Source organism: Apodemus sylvaticus, chromosome X (genome assembly GCF_947179515.1).
Source record: "Apodemus sylvaticus chromosome X, mApoSyl1.1, whole genome shotgun sequence".
In the NCBI taxonomy this organism is placed as follows: Eukaryota; Metazoa; Chordata; class Mammalia; order Rodentia; family Muridae; genus Apodemus; species Apodemus sylvaticus.
The window spans coordinates 56,952,241-56,958,149 of record NC_067495.1 but is presented as its reverse complement, the minus strand read 5'-3'; positions in this window follow the sequence as shown (position 1 = coordinate 56,958,149).

Genomic DNA, 5,909 nt, shown 5'->3' with positions numbered 1-5,909 from the left:
GAGTCCATTGTTGTTAAGAGATATTAAGGAATAGTGATTGCTGCTTTCTGTTATTTTTTATGTTATTTTTATGTTTGTGTGGGTATCTTCTTTTGGGTTTGTTAGAAGAAGATTACTTTCTTACTTTTTCTAGGGTGTAGTTTTCCTCTTTGTGTTGGCATTTCCAACAATTATCCTTTGTAAGGCTGGATTTGTGGACAGATATTGTACAAATTGGTTTTGTCATATAATATCTTGGTATCTCCATCTTTGATTATTGAGAGTTTTGCTGGGTATAGCAGCCTGGGCTGTCATTTGTGTTCTCTTAGGGTCTGTATGAAGTCTGCCCAGGATCTTCTAGCTTTCATAGTCTCTAGTGAGAAGTCTGGTGTGATTCTGATAGGTCTGCCTTTATAAGTTACTTGCCCTTTTCCCCTTACTGCTTTTAATATTCTTTCTTTGTTTAGTAAATTTGATGTTTCAATTATTATGTGCTGGGAGGATTTTCTGTTCTGGTCCAGTCTGTTTGGAGTTCTGAAGGCTGGATGTTCATGGGCATCTCTTTCTCTAGGTTAGGAAAGTTTTCTTCTACAATTTTCTTGAGGATATTTACTGGGCCTTTAAGATGTAAATCCTCGCTCTTGTCTATACCTATAATCCTTAGGTTTGGTCTTCTCATTGTGTCCTGGAGTTCCTGGATGTTTTGAGTTACCAGCTTTATTCATTTTGCATTTTCTTTGAGTCAATGTTTCCTATGGTATCTTCAGCACCTGAGGTTCTTTCTTCTATTTCTTGTATTCTGTTGATGTTTGCATCTATGACTCCTGGATTGATTCTTTCCAAGTTTTCTATCTCCAGAGATGTCTCACTTTGTGATTTCCTTATTGTTTCTACTTCCACTTTTAGATCTTGGATGGTTTTGTTCATTTCCTTCACTTGATTGTTTGTGTTTTCCTGTAATTTTTTTAGGGATTTTTGTGTTTCTTCTTTAAGGGCTTCTGTCTGTTGACTCATGATCTCCTGTATTTCTTTAAGGGTGTTTTGTGTTTCCTCTTTAAGGGCTTTTACCTGTTGACCTATGTTCTCCTGTATTTCTTTAAGGGAGTTATTTAAGTCTTTCTTGAAGCACTCTATCAGCATCATGAGATACGATTTTAGATCCAACTCTTGATTTTCCGGTGTGTTCGGGTATCCGGGACTTGCTGTGGAGGGAGAACTAGGTTCTGATGTTGCCACGTGGCCTAGGTTTTTGTTGGTAGGGTTCTTGTGCTTGCCTTTTGCATCTGGTGCTAGTTGGTATCGTCTCTGGCTGGAGTTTGTTCCTCCTGTGGGCCTGTAAACCTGTGTCTTTACTCCTCTGAGCTCAAATTGAAAGCACTGTTGGGAGATCTCTCTCTCTCTCTCTCTCTCTCTCTCTCTCTCTCTCTCTCTCTCTCTCTCTCTCTCTCTCTCTCTCTCTCTCTCCCCTGGCGGGCTATGCACAGAAGACTGTGGAGTCTCCCATCTCTCTGGTGCAAATGGTGGCAGGCAGGAAGACTTCCATCCCAGATGCTCACTGATCTTAGGCCCTGTGTGCTCCTAGCTGGATCCCTTTCAGAGAGAAGGTAGAGATCTCACCTCTGTGCTCAAAAATGAAAGCCTGCTGGGAGATCACTCCCTCTCGGAGGGCTATGCACAGAAGGCTGTGGAGTCTCCCGGCTCCCTAGTGCAAATGGCAGCAGGAAGACTTTCATCCCAGCTGCTTCACTGATCACAGAAGGCTGTGGAGTCTCCTGGCTCCCTGGTCCAAATGGAGGTGGGTGGGAAGACTTCTGTCCCAGCTGCTCCACTGATCTTAGGCCCTTTGTGCTCCTAGCTGGGTCCCCTCCATCGAGAAGGTGTAGATCTCACCTCTGCACTCAAAAGTGAAAGCCTGCTGGAAATCACTCCCTCCTGGCAGGCTATGCATCAAAACATGGTTTATTCATGCATATTATACACATATGTTATCTTACTCTAGTCATCTTATTCATCCCCCTCACTTACTGCCATCACATATTACCCAAGCTACCATTGTCCTGATACTCTCCTCCAAATAGCCCCTCAATCTGTTTCTGTCATATGTATTCTGATACTCATTTTCCCTCACTGTCTCCTCACTTTATACCTCATAGTATAGATAGGTAGGCAGATGATAGAGATAGATAGATATATAATAGATAGATAGATAGATAGATAGATAGGCAGAGAAACAGAGACATTGAGATTGCACATGGTATTGAATTTTTGCCTTATTGTGTCTAATTTCATTAAGGTAGTGATCTACAGATAAAACCATTAGTTTTTAGATGCTATTATTTGTTTTTCTTATCACTGCATAAAATTAAATATGATTGTGTACCATATCTTGTGTCATTTTACTTGTTCATGGACATATAGGCTAAATCTGTGTTTAGGTCTTATGAATACTTTAGCAATGAATATGAATTACAAGATTACAATGTTTATCCAGCCATTAAGAAAGGGTTCTTTACTGAAATGTTTAACAACATAAGTCATGAGGGAAACACCAATCCAAAGTACTTGAACGTCTCATTCTACACACAGCAGAGTGGTTAATATCAATAAAGTAAGTAAGATCTCACACTGGCAAGGATATAAAGTAAGGGGAACACTCGTTCATTGATTGCAGGAATGCAAACTTGGACAGCCACTATGGAAATGAGTGCAGTAGTACCTCAGGAAGTTGGGACCTAATCTACATTAAGATACAGCTAAACCACTCTTGGGTATATACTCAAAAGATGCTTCATCCAATGACAGAGACAATTGCCCAAACATGTTTATCTCTGCTCTATTCTTAATAGCCAGAAAATGGAAATAACCTAGATGTCCCTCAACAGAAGAATGGATAAAGAAAATATGGTATATTTACAAAGTGAAAGCTATTTTTATAGAAATGAAATTATGAAATTTACAGAGAAATTTATGGAAAATCATCCCGAGAGAAGTATCACAGATCCAGAAAGACAAATCTGTTATATGGGGATATTAACTTTTAAGTCAATGAAAATCAAGCTGCAATCTAAAGAACCACAGAGGTTATGTATAGAGTTAATAGACCAGGAATTACAGATAGATTTCCCCCAGAAAGTGAAATAGAATAGATAGTTATTGGTGGGAGAACTGGAAGGAGGATCAAGTGGGGAGGGAAAAAGGAAATAGCAATCAGTGAGGGCATACAAGGAGAGACAGCTAAAAGTAATGGCCATTTGAGGAGTAGTATGGAATCCTTAATAGAGTAGAAGCTTTCTAAAAATCTATATACATATAAAGGTGATCTAAATGAAATTGCCAAGATAGGGGAGATAGAGCCCTATCTTACCATCTCTTGGCATCAAATGAAGCTTCCAGTAATGGGACTGGTTACATCCAATTGATTTGCTGGCTAAAGGTGTTCCATGGGAATTCCCAAACAACCCAGTCTACAAACTGTTGTTAAGGCTTCATTGCTGAAGATAACACCTACACAACTCATTAAGTATGGAGAAGTAGAACTGGTGCCTACATAGAACATTACTCCTGACATTCTAGTCCTTTAGTACAGGAAGATTTACTCTACAACTACCAAGATAGAAACATCAACACAAAACTACCAGCCATAGAAAGAAAGAAACTGTTCTTAAAGACTTCTTGCTTGGTTGCTCTCTTTCTCTTTCTTTCTTCCTTCCTTCTTTCTTTCCTTCATTCCTTCCTTCTTTCTTTCCTTCATTCCTTCCCTCTTTTTTTCTTTCTTTCCTTCCTTCCTTCTTTATTTCTCTCTTTATTTCCATCTCAAATTGTTCACACTCAGCGACTAGAAACAATGAATTCACAAAATTTTTAGGCAAATGGTTTGATCTGGAAAATATCATCCTAAGTGAGGTAACCCAATCACAAAAGAATACACATGGAATGCAATCTCTGATAGTGGATATTAATTAGCCCAGAAGCCCTGAATACCCAAGGCACAAATCGCATGACAAATGACTCCCATGAAGAAGTATGGAGAGGTCCTGATCCTGGAAAGGATTGATATAGCATTGGAGGGGAATACAAGGACAGAGAAAAAGGAGGGAGGTGATTGGAGAATGGATGGAGAGAAGAAGGTTTATGGGACATATGGGGAAGGGGGATCCGGGAAAGGGGAAATCATTTGGAATGTAAACAAAGAATATAGAAAATAAAAATATTTTAAAAAAGAAAAAAGTAAAAAAAAAAAAAGATTATAACAATTTAAAAAGTAGTCCAATGGAAGTATTAACTAGAAGCCTTTGAGAAAATTATTTTCTTTCATTAGATTCCAAAGTAGGAAGAGGCAAATGTTAGATTTAGTTGTTATATGAGCCATATATAGTAGAAAAAATTCTGCTATAAGATTTTACTTTCACACGTGTTTCAACAGTTTTTGCCACATAATGAGTTTAAAACCACCACTTTTTTCTTGGTAACTGTGCTGGCTAGTTTTACGTTAAAATGAAATAAGCTAGAGTTATCTGAAAGGTGGAATATCACTTGAGAAAATGCCTTTATAAGACCCAGCTGCAAGGCGTTTTCCTAATTAATGATTGATGGATGAGGGCCCAGTCCATTGTGGATGGTGCCACCCATGGACTGGTGGTCCTGGCTTCTATAAGAAAGCAGATGAGCTCACCAAGAGTAATAAGCCAGGGAGCAGCACCCCTCTGTGGCCTCTGCATCACTCCCTCCAGGTTCCTGACCTGTTTGAGTTCCTGTCCCGACATTCCAGAAGGATGGAGTATTACCTAGAAGTATAAGCCACATAAGACTTTTCCTCCACAACTTGCTTTTGGTCAATGTTTCATTACAGCCATAGAAAACCCTATCAAGTAACAATAACCAAACAATCAGGAACAAAAGTGCTGGTGACTTCTGAAACTGTAATAGCTTTGATCACCCATATCAAGTCATCGTTAATTATTACTTTGCATTTTTTCACTTGCCCTATCTGAAGCCCAGTTTTTATGCTGTTCCTGTACGACTATAATTGCTTGATTTTTTCCACAAAAAGTGCAGTTCTGATTTTACTATTATGTCAACAAGACCATTTTTTCCAATGTAGTCAGCAGCATACTGTTTGGGTGTGCTTACATTTCCCCAAAACCCTGTCATGAGATTGACAGTCATATCTCACTAGAATATAGTGATTAACAAGAAAATCAATTAGCTACTCTGAAGTGCATGAAGCCATGAGACCATTATTTATGAAGAACTATGATTTTATGTGTTAAACAGAAGAAAACGTTGAGGAAACAGAAGAGAATCTTACAGTCAATCTGTAAATGTTGGAAATTAGACCAATGGCACCTAAACTAAACAAACTTAACAAAATTTTAAGAATTTAGGCTGCTAAATAAACATATTTTGACTGGATTACTTTCCATTTTGTCCCTCCTTTCCTCATTCCTGACCTCTCTCCCTGCTTCCCATTTTCCCTCAACGGAGGAATGGATATCGAAAATGAGGTATATTTACACTATGGAATACTACTCAGCTATTAAGAACAATGAATTCATTCTTAGGCAAATGGGTGAAATTGGAAAATATCATCCTAAGTGAGGTAACACAATCACAAAAGAACACATATGGTATGCACTCACTGATAAGTGGATATTAGCCCAGAAGCTCTGAATACCCAAGACACAATTCACATATCAAATGATGTCGAAGAAGTAGGAAGGAGGGGCCCCTGGTCCTGGAATGACTTGATGCAGCAATGTAGGGGACTATCAGAACAAGGAAGGAGTAGGAGTTGATTGGGGAACAGGGGGAGAAAAGAGGGCTTATGGGACTTTCGGGGCGGGGGAAACCTGGAAAGGGGAAATCATTTTAAATGTAAATAAAGAATATATCAAATAATAAAAATAAAAAATAAACAACAACAACAAAAA